The following is a 14,970-nucleotide window of genomic DNA, read 5'->3' on the forward strand; positions in this document are numbered from 1 at the left end:
ATAGAAAAGTTTTATATATATTTTTATATAAAATAAGGGTCACATTGTTGTAGATTCTGGAAGAAAGCAGCAAAATCCATAAATCGCCCATCAATACCACTATATAATACCTATCAATATCTGCATAGACTGTTCTGTTTATAATTCAGGTGTTCAACAAACAAATTACATATATTTTTATATATTTTATATTTTATATCTGATTATATCCTATTGGCCAAGTGTTTCCTTTTCTTTATGTTCCTAATCCAAATATATAATACATATCTGTTCTGATATAAGATTATTATGACACATTACAGAATGAAACATCACCCTGTAGCTCATCACAGCATCTGACTGTAGGCTCTGCTGTTTGGTCTGATCACAGATCTCATCATCTCAGACTCTTAGATCTCCTGTGGTACCCATCTGATGAGATATCGTTATCATTATCGCCATCTACTGGTGAGGAGAGATATTGCCAGTGAAAAAGAGTCAGAAATGTAGAATTATTTACTTAAAAAGGATCTAAACATAGGATGTTTTTATCTGACAGTATTTGGCCATTGTTGGCTGTCTTTAAAAATAAAATTATAATTATTATTTTTGTAAGCAAAACACGCTGTTGCGTGTGCTCTTTGCTCTGTGCTCTTATGTGATAGTGGCACTTTAAAATACGGCTCCTTTATAAAAGGTTTATAAATAATTTATAAAGGAGTTTATTAAAGCTATTAATTAGGTTATAAATACCTAGTAAGCCATTAATAAGCAGTAGATTATAAATTATAAGTAGTTATAAAAGCTCTCCACACTTTACTTATCCATTAAATGTATGTTTTTTCTTAAATTTAATCTTATTTATTTGTTTACGTACTTTTTGCACACTTTTCCTTTTATTATTTGTGCTGCTGAAACGATGCAATTTCCCTGTCTATCTATCTATCTATCTATCTATCTATCTATCTATCTATCTATCTATCTATCTATCTATCTATCTATCTATCTATCTATCTGTCAACACATACATAGAAAAGACAGCAGTGGCCTGTTTTTTGACAAATAATGATTTCACGTTCATTTATACTGTTAAACCTCAGATGCTAATCTAACCTTGTATTTTCCATCAGTCAGCATTAGCATATCTGTTTTTAACTTCAACAACCCAAATTAATCATTTATCCAATAATCATAACGTGAAGTATATTAACATAAAATAACATTATATAACTAAACTGACTTTTTTAAATTATTTTTTTAGATAGCAATAATGCTGACTGATGAAAAGAAAAAAGTGGAGGATAGTAGGATAAGTTTTATGTGTTGTAACTACTTATTCATGGTTTATAAAGTATTTATAACTTAATTATTAACCATTAATAAACTCCCTCATAGACTATTTAGAAACCGTTTATAAAGGAGCCATATTTTAAAGTGGTACAATATGTATAATTCATTTGTATTTGATTAAGTGAAATACGTATTTGAACACCAACCAACCAGCAATATTTCTGACCCCCACAGTCCGGTTATGTGCTAATGAAGCAGACAATTTAGTACTGTCCTTTTAAGAAAGGTCTCTTATTCTCAACTTAATATGTAAGTATACAGTTTCTCATTATATATTTTCATGGGACAACACTGAAGGTATGACACTTTGATTCAAAGTAAAGTAGTCAGTGTACAGCTTGTATAACAGTGTAAATTTGCTGTGCAAATCAATAACTCAATGAAAAATGCTTTTTTTTGTGTTCAATTCTCTCACATTGGCCACTGGATTTTCAAAATGGCACATGGTCAAAAACAAAAACTCTCTAAAGATGTGAGAAATAGAATTGTTGCTTCCCACAAACATGGCCATGGTCACACTGGCTGTATACTTTGTGAGGGGTGTACTAACTTTTGTGAGATACTGTAAAAAACACCACCTGTAATTGAATCAGTCTTTTTCATTCAAACTTCTTGGTCAAGAATGAAAAGCTGTCAACGAATATCATGGACAAGACTGTAGACCTGCACAAGGCTAAAAAGAGCTACAAAACCATAAGAAAAACATTTAGTGAGATAAATACGATTGTTACCATAATTCGATAATTTGAAAATGGAAGAAATACAAGATAACAGTCAATCACCCTCGCTCTGGAGCTCCATGCAAGATCTCAGCTTGTGGGGTAAAGATGTTTCTGAGGAAGATGGAAGGAGATGGTTAGTGATTTTAAGAGAGCTGGGAGCAAAGTCATTAAGAAAACCATTAGTAACACACTTCGCCGTAATGGATTGAGATCCTGCAGAGAACAAAATTGAGTTTTTTGCCATCAACTTAACTTGCGGTGTTTTGATGCGGCGAAATGCTGGAAAAGACCTCAAAGAACGCCCTCCACACTGTGAAATATGGAAGTAGAAACATTCTGCTTTAAAGCTGTTTCTCCGCTAGTGGTACAAAAAAACTTTACTGCGTTAAATGGCTGATAAACAGGGTCATGTACCCTAAAAATCTTGAATGAGAACCTCCTGGCCTCAACCAGAACACTGAAGACGATGGGTCATGGAAGGGTCTTCCAACATGACAATGACTTAAAACATACAGCCAGTGTAACAAAGGAATGGCTTAAAAAGATTCATATTAAGATCCTAGAGTGGCCTGGCCAGTCTCAGGACCTTCATCTCATGGAAAATCTGTGGAGGGAGCTCAAATCTAAAGGGACTTAAAACCTTCAGGATTTGGAGATTTGTGGTGAAGATGAGTGGGACAAAATCTCCCCAGAGATGTGTCATGTTACTGTGTATAGTGTTTAATTTATTTGTATATTTTCTATTTTATTTGACTTATTCTACTCTATGTTGTAAATATTGTTCTCTGCATACTAGTGGGAACTTGCACTCACCTGTTCACCTGTACTCTTGTGATGTGAATCTGATTTTATTTCATTTTAATTTCATTTCCGAGTTAAGTGTATTCCCCAGTGAAAAAGGTTGATTGATTGAATTTGTGTGTAGGCAGTGCTATGAGCGTTTTTGGTCTGTACTAGTGCATCTCAAAAAAAAAATCTATATAATTGAAAAGTAACTTTATTTTAGTAATTCAGTTCAAAATGTAAAACTCGTATTATATAGATGTATTTATTACACACAGAGTGATCTATGTCTTTTGTTGTTGATTGTTTATTGATTATTATGTCTTACAGCCAATGAAAACCCCAAAATCAGAATGTTATATAATACCAATTGGTACTGCTGGAAAATGAAATCCACATCTCCATAAAAGTTAGATTCAGCAGAGGGAAGAAGCATGAAGTGCTGTAAGATTTTGCAGAAAAACAAAACTGCACTGCCTTTAGACTTGATAATAAAACACAGTGGATCAACACCAGCAGCTCCTTCCTACCTGCACTCGCTCCTGAAGGCTTACGCTACCTCCCGGCCGCTGCGCTCCTCCAATGAACGTCGCCTCACTTTGCCAAACATTCACACAAAGCAATCCAGACTGTTCTCATACAGAGTTCCCCAATGGTGGAACAAACTACCTTCCACTACCAGATCAGGAGAATCTCTCGCTAACTTTAAGAAACTCCCGAAGACAGAGCTCTTCAAAGAGCACTTACTCTCCTAACACCTCTAACTAACTAACTACTTTCACTAACTAACTACCTCATTTCCTTCTTCCCCTCCTTCACTCCTCTATCCTATTATTCCCCTTTGACCTCCTTTTATCCCTATCCAAAGATGTTTTACCTTTAAACTTATTTTACATTGTACTTGACTATTGTAAGTCGCTTTGGACAAAAGCGTCTGCCAAATGTAATGTAATGTAATGTAATGTAATGTAATGTAATGTAATATCAGACATGTCTCTCCAAACCATCACTGATCATCAGTAAATTTTACATTTCATTTGTAAATCAAGGGAGCAGAGTCTGGAGGAAGAGTGGAGAGACACACAGTCCAAGCTGCTTGGGGTCTAGTGTGAAGTTTCCACCAATCAGTGATGGTTTGGATAAAGAGACATGTCTGTCATCTGCTGCTGTTGATCCACTGTGTTTTATTATCAAGTCTAAAGTCAGTGCAGTCAATGCTTCCCTCTGCTGACAACTTTTATAGAGATGTGGATTTCATTTTCCAGCAGGACTTATTATATATTCTATTTCCATTTTTTTAAAATAAATAAAATAATAAAATAAACACTTAAAATAGATCACTCTGTGTGTAACGATATTCTTATTTTTTTTAGATGTATTGTGTAATTATATTATGTTATATGTTATAGTGAGTGTAGTAGTGAGTGTGGTGTGGTTGTTTCATGTTTTTGCTCTGTAGTGAACACTGTTGTACGGGGGAGAGTTTTGGCACTGTTGGCCTGCCATAGGCCCCTCCCGGCACAGTTTACCCGGGTGTTATGTGGGGGGTGCTGTGAGCTCTGAGCTGTGAGCTCCGTGCTGTAGTTGGGCTCTGTTAGCGGAGCCGCACAGCGTTTCTCTACTAAACTGCAGATCTGTGGAGGAAATACAGGTTTTATCAGAGACTCCGCGCTTTATTCGGATCGCTCTCTGGTTCTGGAGGTTCGTTTCCAGCGAGTTCTGCGAATATAGCGGAGTCTGCAGGGTGAGTAACGGTACCGCTTTAAGATAAACGCCCTGCTTTCTGCTGCTGCTGTGGGTCGCTGGGCTGTGGGTTAGATTAACTAGTTATATTAACATGTGGAGGAACGGATGCAGCACAGAATGCACACAGAAATCAGTCGATTACTTACTTAACGTTATCTAACGCGATCTGTTTACTAGATTACATATGTCTGTATATTTTAGGCTAGTGTGGATGGGAGAATCTTTTTTAAACACAAGCTAAATAACTATCCTATCCTGTCCTATCTATCTCATCCCCCTGCTTTCTGCAACTTTAGCCAGCTAACAGTAGTTTATGTGTTCTTCTCTGCATTGATTATAAGCTATGCTCTCTTTTTCTGCTTTAAAAAAAATAATAATAAAAAATAAAAGGTGTGTCTACTCATATTTAAGGTGCACCATATACATATATATATATAACGTATATGTTATTGTTAGTGTAGTGTAGTGATCTAGATTAATGTTTAGTTAGCTACGATTACCATGTTCTCCAGTTCTATCAGAGAACCTGTAGAACAGAGAATTCCCCCTTAAGAATCTTTTTCCGGTTTATCAGATCAGACCAGCAGAGGGCGCTCTCGAATGAGCACAAAATATATGGTTTTCTAATGGAGCGATTTAGGTTAGCAAAATCATATTTTATACATGTTTAATCACTTATATAATGGACATTTTATTATTTTTCTCAACACACAACATTGTATCAAATGTTTCAGCTCTAGTAAATGTATTTTAAACCTTTTAAACTCCACATTTAAGTCTTTTAAGCAGCTCAGTGGCTTGACTGTAACTAACGTTAGCAGCAACGCTAGCGTGTTTACGGCTCAAAATCAGTTTTTCCGTAGATAAAATGAAACATATTTGTAGGTTTTCTTTTCGTTTTAGGACAGTACGTTATTGTACTTCGTGAAATTAAAATAATATTCTAAACATGTAGTTAAACACATTGTTTAATTTGAGTTGTTAGCTTATAGCTCCATTCACTCCTCATTTATTAAGGACTCTCTCGCGGGCTCCCCCTAGCGGTTTCAACTGTTTTCTGATATAATTAGGCAAACAGGAAGTGATCAGGCTCGCTATAAACCAGCTGTGGTTCTACTAAAAGTTAGGAGAACTGCTACAACGATGCAAAGAAAGGATAAGGGAATATTAAAGCTAGGCCTGTCACGATAATTACAATATCGATTTATCGTACAATAAATGGATTGAGGACATGATATCAATAATATTTGATAATAATGATATGTTCTATTGTATTATTATTTTTATTTTTGTTTTTATATATATACCAGTGAACAGTATTTTAGCCAGGCATGCTTAGTGACCAATCAGTGCTTCAATAACTGTGACTCCATACACACAGTGTGCACAGACTGCAGTAGATGAAGAAATATATATGTATATAGTTATGTCAACACCTTAGCAACAACATAGCAAGCACCACGGATACCATAGCAACACCTAGCAACCACTTTGACACAATTACACAATTACATCCAAGTTTACATGAACTCTAACTGCTTCTATTACTGGTGCTGCTAAACACATGGATATATTAGACGTGTGTGCTGTAAAAAGCACAATACAAAGAAATTTGTATTTTAAATTTGAATTTGATTTGATCTGCAAATATGTGCACAGTTGGAAATCTTGCTCATGTACAAATAAACAACCAGATTTACAGCTCTATTTATTTATAGCTATATTATTATACTACAATTCCTCATATGCCTTCAAATGTATTCATTCAGATGCTTTATGTTTCACCCTTTGCTTGCTGACACAGATGTGCAAAAGCACGCACAGCTTGTCTAGACTCTGTAGAAAAGTGCTGCATATAGAATAGCTCTGTCTGGAGCAGATAAACATATAAACACAGTCAGTGAGGAAAGTAGGTCAGACTGCATCACTACAAGTTTGTATCACAGTAGTTTGAGATTAAAATTCTGTCAGTTTTACACTATATCACAGTTTTGTTTAGTGATTAATTAATTTATTGATTGGTGGATTTAGTGTATTGATTGATAGCTTGATTGAGAGTAACAGTCAGATGTAAGTAATAATGGGGCTGTGGCTCACAGTGCCGCTGGTTAAGAACTCTGGAGCATCCCTTCTAATGAATTCATTCAGCTATTTTACGGTGTACCCTTTGCTGACACAGATGTGCAAAAGCACTGGATGAGTGACCTACAGGGCGGCTGGCACTGAATTTCTTTCAGTTTTTTTGTTTTTGGAGGGATGAGTACAGTGTAGGACATTATGTTGTAGAAATGTCATAATTAAAGGAGCAGTGTGATAGCTATAAGACGCCCAGGATTATAAGGCACACTATAAGTGAACATCTATAAATGAACAGCTGAAGTCTGTTTTTTTCTGGTCTATTTTCATACATAATTACCAGATTATAAAGCGCATTATGCAACACTTGCAAGGAACAGGGGTGTCGCCATGTTTTCCTTCTAATTCAGCAGGTCTCGCCACTGGGTTTGGTGGGGGGTAACTAAAAGCTAAGCTAAGTAAACAAAATTGTAATTCTTAAAAATAAAAATTTTCTTTTAAAGTCAATCGAGTGCTGGATGTTAATCTACACAGATTTCTCTCCTGAAAACTGTTTATTTGGATGAGTAAAGCGTTTTTGTTTATTTACAGGAAGCTTAGATTTCCAGATTTCCACTAAGGCTGGGTGTATCAGCATTAGCATTAGCGGCTAACTCCTAGTGCTAGTTAATGCTTCCCGACAGCGCTACACTGCGGAATGCCTCACTGACTATTTATTTTATGTTGTGCTAATTTTTCTTTTAATGGCTTTATCAAAGTTTTGAAATTGTGGGTTCTCATGTTTTTTTTTTTTGGTAAGAGCATAATAGTATATATTTTTATATTATCTTTCCTTTGTAAGCTGAGGTTTGAAGAGTGATTTGAGATGCAAAATACCAGACATATTTCTATTACTATACTATATGGCTGTATATGGTCTATAGTAATGTGTGTGTGTGTGTGTGAGAGAGAGAGAGAGAGAGAGAGAGAGAGAGAGAGAGATGTTGCTCTTCTGCACTGTAAATGTTTGATGATGTATGCATGAAGAATGAGGGCTGGCTGACTGGGAGACATGTTATCATAGACAGACAGAAGGATATTCCAGTCTGGTGGTTTCACATCTACTCACAACACAAATATAAATAAACAAAGATATAAATCAACAAAAAAGTGCACGTCCAGATCCTGCTGTCTCTGTCCATATGTCTTAAAATGATATTATATGTCTTGATATATAAAAAATATAGATTTATTTTTACTCATTTTTTTCCTCTCTGTGTTTTTGCTGCAATTTTTTTTTTATTTTGCAATATTGTGTCAATATTCTTGATTACAAGAAATGTTAAGTACAGCAATGTGAGGACTCTGAGAAAGTCATATAGTGTACATGTGGCATAAGGGGTTGCTATGGTATCTGAGGGGGTTGCTGTGGAGTTGCAAGGCAGGTAATGAATGCACTGTTGGTTGCTGTGGCTGTAATCACATATGTGGTTGCAAGATGAATCTGATGCTGTTGCTAAGCAATTACTGTACTATATCACATGGTTGCTGTGCACTTGATAAATCCAGGTGGTTGCTATGCTGTTCCGAGTGGTTATTATGTTGTTGCTGTGTTGTCCCAGTCGGCTGCAGGAATGGTGTTGTTGTTTGCTGGTTGTTGTTTGTTGGTTCAGAATAGAATGTAGTTGCTGTTCCATTCAAGATTGTTGCAATATGGTTGTTATTTAATCCAATTTTATTTAAATTAACTTAATTTATCATTGTCATGTTACTGATACAGGGCTGTAGAGTACAGCAAAACACTGCTAGGCTAAATCTAGTAAATGCAGTAATAAATAAAGGACATGGGGGAAAAATTGCAAAGTAGAAGACAAGACACACAATGTACAGACAATTAATACAAATATGTTTATGTGTAATTACAATGTAATTAAAGTTACAGGCGGTTGCTAGAATGGTACTATAGCTGTAAACAAGCTGTGAGACGAGCTGTGGTAAGGAAAAAGATCTAATCAAGACAGAAAGGAAGAAACACTGAGAGGAAAACAGACTTAAAAGAGGAACCAATCACCTTCTAATTGTCACCAGATAACACACCAGATAACTCAGCAGCAGTGACATAAACACACAGAGTGATATAACAGAGAGCGAATGTGAAAGCAGGTCATGACCTGTGATGGGAGTGAGCGCAGGACACATGCTCACTATTATTGTGAGAGGAAACAAAACTGGTGTAAAATCCATGCAGGCCAGTCACATGCACAGCCATGCAGCAGCATCATCCTGCTGCGAGCGAATCAGCGCAGGGATCCGGAGCAGCACAGTGTCGTAGCGGGCAGCAGGGAAGTGGAGCGCCGGGTCTTGGCAGCACTGAGGCAGTACAGCAGGAAGAGGGCATCTCAATAGGTGGAAAAGAAACGGAAGGAAAAACAAAGGGCGTTAAAAGATCGTAGTAAACGGGCCAATTAACAAAGCAGGAGAATCGATTCCAGAGTTTGTGTGAAGAGAAAGGTAAGTTCTGTCTGGATTTGAGGCTTGAGAGCGTGTTTGAGTTCCGGTTGTTTCAGAGTTGAAAACCTTACACACTAAGAAAAGTAATTACAGATTTGTACTTAAAAGAGTACAAAGCTTGTCGCTGGGGCTGTACCTTATATTGAGGTACAAAAAAGTACCTTTCAGTGAAAGTCCTTTTTTGTACCCATGGTTTTTGTCCCAGTAAAGATTATAAAAATTATAAACATTATCATTAACTAAATATGGCTCAAAAACTTGATGATCCAAAATTGTCTGGCTTTCAAATAAAAAATGTGCAATTTAAATATATATTGTTTATTATTACAGTGATACAGAATACTGAATGTACCCTTTGGCTGGGTAAATGGTACAAATCTGTACTTATTGCTCTTAGAAATTACTTTGTACTTCAGAGGGAACAAATCTGACCCTGTAAAGACCAATATTGTACCTTTGAGGGTACAATTATGAAGAGTGTACCTTTGAGTATAAAAACGTACTCATATTGTACCTCTGTTTTTTAGAGTGTATAGTATAAGGCTTTCCCACCTGTACTGTGTGTTTTTTCTTTCTTAAATTTGTGGAACTGACAAATTGTACAGGGTAGTTTATAGGATTTAAGAAGTTTGCCAAGATACTGTAAGACACTGTGGTGGATACAACCTCCACAGTCTTAACCTCCAACAGCTTCAGCTAGGGCTGGACAACATGGCCAACATTTGTATTACAGGGCTCTTATAGCGCTTTTTCACCATTCTGGTTCGCGAAATTAATTTTGAATCAGTTCGCCTCATTTCCACCAACAAAAGTAGTTCCCGGATTCAGAAACGTTCGTTCGCAGTTGGAATTTTAAAATATCAAAATAATATAAAATAATTTCCAGATTGATATGAACAATAAAAAAGACACAGAAAGGTGCTCTGAGTGATCCAGCGAAATGAGGCATGGTCACTATAATCTGAGTGTCACCAGTTTAAATCCTGAGTCGTGTTGCTTGCCATCAGCAGTCGGAGTCTGAGAGAGCAGGTCAGCACAGGCCTCTGTTGGCGGATGTATCAGAGCTGGGGAGCTGCACTTCCCTGGTGATGCTGCATCAACGGTAGTTTGAAAAGAGGTGGTGGCTGACTTGTATGTACTGACCTGTCAAAGAATAGCAAAATAGTATGTAAATAGTGAAATATTTTAACATCATATCACCATTATTGAAACATTTTCTGTTGCAGTTTATATTGATTTTGATATTGAATTATTGTCCAGCCGTACCGGAGCAGTGGGCAGCTTTTGCTGCAGTGCCTGGAAAGCGACATAGCTCAGGGCCCAACAGTGGCAGCTTAGGAAACATCAGTATCGAACCCACAACCCCATCACTTTAGCTCTGGTGATCATTCAAGCTGCTGCGTTCTGATCCAGTTGGAGCTTATTTAACAGTTTAATGAGCTCTCAGTCAGAAGGGCACTGTCGTTGTCCAGCCTTGAGGTTATAAATGCGGCCTTCAGCTTCTCTGCAGCTTTTTTAAAGCACATAAAGAATACATTTTGTCAATATTACATAGATAATAGAAGGCAAAATGGGTGGATGGTGAAAACAGTACACTTTTGTTGTCATTGTTTAACAGTGATACTGGATCCGACTGGAGAATTATCTAAACTTGCAGCAGCATTAGCAAGTTCACTTTTCTCTATGTTAGGATCTTTTGTTTTGAGGTGAACTGAGTAAGAGGAAGTTGTGCGTCATCCAGTTTTGAGTTCTTTAAGAAGCCCGTTATTTAAAATAGACAGTGGTCATCATTTGGTTTTGTGATATGTAAAGCTTGGTTGCTTCAGCGTAGCAGTGGAAGTTAAAAACATCAGCAGCACAATATGAAGAGTAAACAGTAACAGTAGACCATGCTCTGACTCTTTGTGTTTTACTGTATTTCATGTTGTATGATCAGATTATTCATTATTCACATAAACAAATTGATATTCTTCAGAAAATTATATGCTGAACAAAGACAAAGCAAATATTTTTATTATTTTAAGGCATTTGAGCACTGTTTCCTGATGTATCAGAGCTAGGCAGATGAGCTTTCCTACCCTGTGATACTGCATCAACGGCAATTAGAAAAGAGGCGGAGTCTGACTTCACATACTAGTACATCGCAAAAAAAACAAGTATCATTGAAAAGTTACTTTATTTCAGTATTTCAGTTCAAAATGTGAAAATCATTTATTATAAAGATGTATTACACACAGAGTGATCAGTTTTAAGTATTTATTTCTTTTAATGTTGATGATTATGGCTTACAGCCAATGAAAACCAGTGTGGGCAGTGTGCCAAGTCCTGCTGGAAAATGAAATCCGCATCTTCATAAAAGTGACTGGGAGCTCAAAATTGGGGAGTACATGGATAAAATTTGAGTAAATAAATAAATGAACATCCAGATGGGAATTAATTTAGATTTTTTGTTTTTAAAAATTTGAACATTTAGCATTCTTTAGATAGATAGTTATATTTTGCATATTCATTTATTCATTTCATTCACTTATTCATTCTGTGTCTTTCTATAGCTGGCCTGGTTTTGGGTTCTGACTGGGGAGACACTGACCTAGAAAGAATCTTGACTGAAGTCTTAATAGTCCTGTCTCTCTCTCTCTCTCTCTCTCTCTCTCTCTCTCTCTCTCTCTCTCTCTCTCTCTCGCTGTCTCTCTCACGCTCGCTTTCGTTCTCCTGCTCTCACACTCTCTGTGCTCTCTCTCTCTCCTGTACCAAGTAGGGCAGCTAATCCATCCAGAATTCAGCAGAGTCTCTTAGGATGTATTACAAAAGGAAAGATGGAGACAGAACCTTTTTCCCTTTCAGGTAACAGATAGAAATAGCAAAGTAACACATACAGTTATTCATATTATTTAAATATATCATCTCTGAGTAAATAGCAGCTGATGAGCTATCAATCAAAAAGATATCTGGCCTTCCCATACTTTGTCGCCCAATATATGATTGTATGATTGATTGATTGATTGATTGTTGTAGAGAACCTTTTTAAAACATTCATCTGCTCCAGAAGTGTTAGTGGTGTTTTTGTCCAAGATCAGTCTGTTTTCTGCTGTAGCAGAATGTGATGAAGTGATGCTAGCAGTCTCAATCCCTCATTGGAGCTACCATGGTTTTCACTGTATTACAGAAATGTATCACAGTCCTCTTAGTCACGTCTCTTAGTCAACCTCTGCTAATAGTAATAGTAATATCAATAGTACTACTACTAATAATAATAACTTGTATTCTAGTTTCTTTCTCAAAGGGGGTCCCATCCTCCTTTGGTCAATTGCCACTGTAAACAGTCACTGTACCATCACATTACTTTGTTCTCATACTCAGGTGTACTAATATAATCATAATGATCAAATTATGAATGAGATAATCACAATTAAATAATTTTTCTCAACCAGATATGTCTTCTTAAAATCATTAGAATTAGCAGGTTAACAGCCTGAATATACAGGGAAGTACCAGCATAACAGTAAATAATGTTTTGAATCATTATTAATCACAAAATATTGTTGTGATTTATTATAAAATTATTAATTGTGATTGATCCTACTACTATAAATACCAATTCCAATTTGCCAGTTTAACATATTTAATTTTTTTTCTTGTATTTAGATTTTGATATACAGTATTAAAAGTCTTAGAAAGAGCGGATTAAAACATGATTAATCAATTGATTTCACTAATTGTGATGCATTATTTTTACCAAATTGCCCAGCCATACACAGCCCTGGTTGATTTTAACTCAAACAGTAATCAGTCCACATACTTAAAGCATGTATCACGTCTGGCAACCTGTAGCTGAATACAGAGAGAGATCTGTGGAGATAAATCACTTCAAAAATATCTCCCATGCCTTAACTGAGGATATAGAGCTCCAAGTCCAGTGCAAGTTTACAAGTTCCTGTCTGTCACTGTTGCTGTCTCTCTGTCTCTCTCTCTCTCTCTCTCTCTCTCTGTCTGTCAGTGTATGCAGTAGCACAGGATGTGCAATAGCCACTGCTTTCCGGTGTGTATGTTGTGTGCGTGTTTGGTTTTTAAGATGCCACTTCTCAGTGGTTTTGAATCCTCAGTACTTTTTGTGCACCTCTACACATCTGACCTGTTTTAAATTTAAAACAAGAACCTCATTACTTCTAAAATTAGTATAGTTTTTCATTTTATTTTTCTATTTTCAATTAATTTAGTTTTTAGTTTCATTTTAATCTGAAAGTTTAGGAGCACACTGGAAAAACACCAAACCACCAGATCGAATTGATATCTCATCTTCAGGTCTTTTGAGAGCGTTCTGCCTGATCAGCAGATTATTTAGGTTACTAACATTTTGCACCTCACGGCCCACTTAGCCCACCGCAGAACTTTCCACAGCCCACACCAAAATTCAATTCCAATTCAACACCACGATCGATATAGCCTATATTTAATTAATTGAAATGCTTGAATTAGTGTGGGATCTTTTATTGTAAAGGACTCAGTCTTTTACAATTTATCAATTATGGATAAAACTCGTACAATAAGACGGAAATGTTTTAGTCTGACAAAAATAGCTGATGGCACTGTATACTATGCCGGACTAATCAATAAGCGTATACGAAATCTAATGTTTTATATAAATAATGTCTGTATTACAAACCTCTAAAGTAGGGAGTCATGAACATTAGTGATGAAGGCGTGGAGAAGTAAAACTGACCATAAGAGATCTTATGCTGGAACAAAAAAAACATATTATAATATATATATATTATAATATATTATATAATATACACAGTATTAGTGTCCAGTATTTTAAGAACTAGGCAGGTATGCACAGTGTGTATACTGGTCATGAAGTTGTGTTTTATGCCTGTGTTCTCTGTGTTTTCTCATTTGTGTGGGTGAGCAGGATGTCAGTATATGAGCAGGCAGCTTCCAGATCAGTGAGAACGTTACACAACCAGCTTCCAATGTTGGCTTTAATTTTGATACAGTGTCCAATTGGGATTACGGTTACGGGATTAGAATACTGAGAAAAGAGGGAGAGTCCACATATCCCGTATGAAGGATTGTGTGTGCAGAGTAATTAAATTTTAAACTAATTGAGTAAAGTATGTACAGAAATTCAATCACTATACTGTTCAATATAGTGTTTACTTAGCAAGCTGGGCCCATTAAAGTTTTATTGTAAGATATTTAAACATTTGCTATGGCATTATATTGAAGTGACACAATATCATTATGTTATATTTGTGAACTGTAAATATGTAAAAATTGATTGAAGCAGGTCTTGGGGTGGGGGAAACAGAGAGGGACAGAAAATGTATGTTGTTTTCAATTATATGCTTATATAAAAAAATATTATAAAAAGACCTTGATCAAAAAGATATTTAAACATTTTACATTCCAATATTATAGTTTAAATAATCATACAATTTAAAAAAGCAACTCTTTTAAAAAAGCAATTTGCAAATAAATGATTATGCTATTATGAAAATTGCCTTATCGTTTATTGCAATTGTTTCCAGGACAATGTATCATCCAAAATAACTGCGGTTATAGTGGCAGGCCTATTGTAAAACGAGGATTGATCTAATATTATTTAAGGTCACCCGAATGGACCTGCACTGGATTATGGATTAGCATTAAGGGAAGACCTGTTACTCTCACCTGCTGACACATTGCTGGTAATCTGTGCCACCTGCTTCCTCAGGGGCTGGTGCTTGTTGTTGGGTTTAGTGTTTGCTGGAACATCACCTCTGAGGTTTATTAGGGCCTTTTTAATCCGAGTTTATTTTGCATTTGATTTCCTGAAAATGTC

The 14,970-nt window shown here is 36.1% G+C and overlaps 1 protein-coding gene across 2 annotated transcripts in view; it reads left to right on the forward strand.

Moving 5' to 3' along the window:
- The first annotated feature begins 4,362 nt into the window (after positions 1 to 4,362).
- The window catches only part of ppp1r16b (protein phosphatase 1, regulatory subunit 16B), a 30,649-nt gene continuing 20,041 nt past the window's right edge, over positions 4,363 to 14,970 (forward strand). Inside the window, exon 1 of one of the 2 annotated variants that reach the window (XM_007244170.4) lies at positions 4,363 to 4,578. The gene's annotated coding sequence lies outside the window, so the exon portion shown is untranslated. Of the gene's footprint in view, positions 4,579 to 8,842; positions 9,147 to 14,970 lie in introns of those variants that run through there. The other variant, XM_007244171.4, reaches the window with a different exon arrangement.

The sequence above is a fragment of the Astyanax mexicanus genome, chromosome 5 (genome assembly GCF_023375975.1).
Source record: "Astyanax mexicanus isolate ESR-SI-001 chromosome 5, AstMex3_surface, whole genome shotgun sequence".
Classification (NCBI taxonomy): domain Eukaryota; kingdom Metazoa; phylum Chordata; class Actinopteri; order Characiformes; family Acestrorhamphidae; genus Astyanax; species Astyanax mexicanus.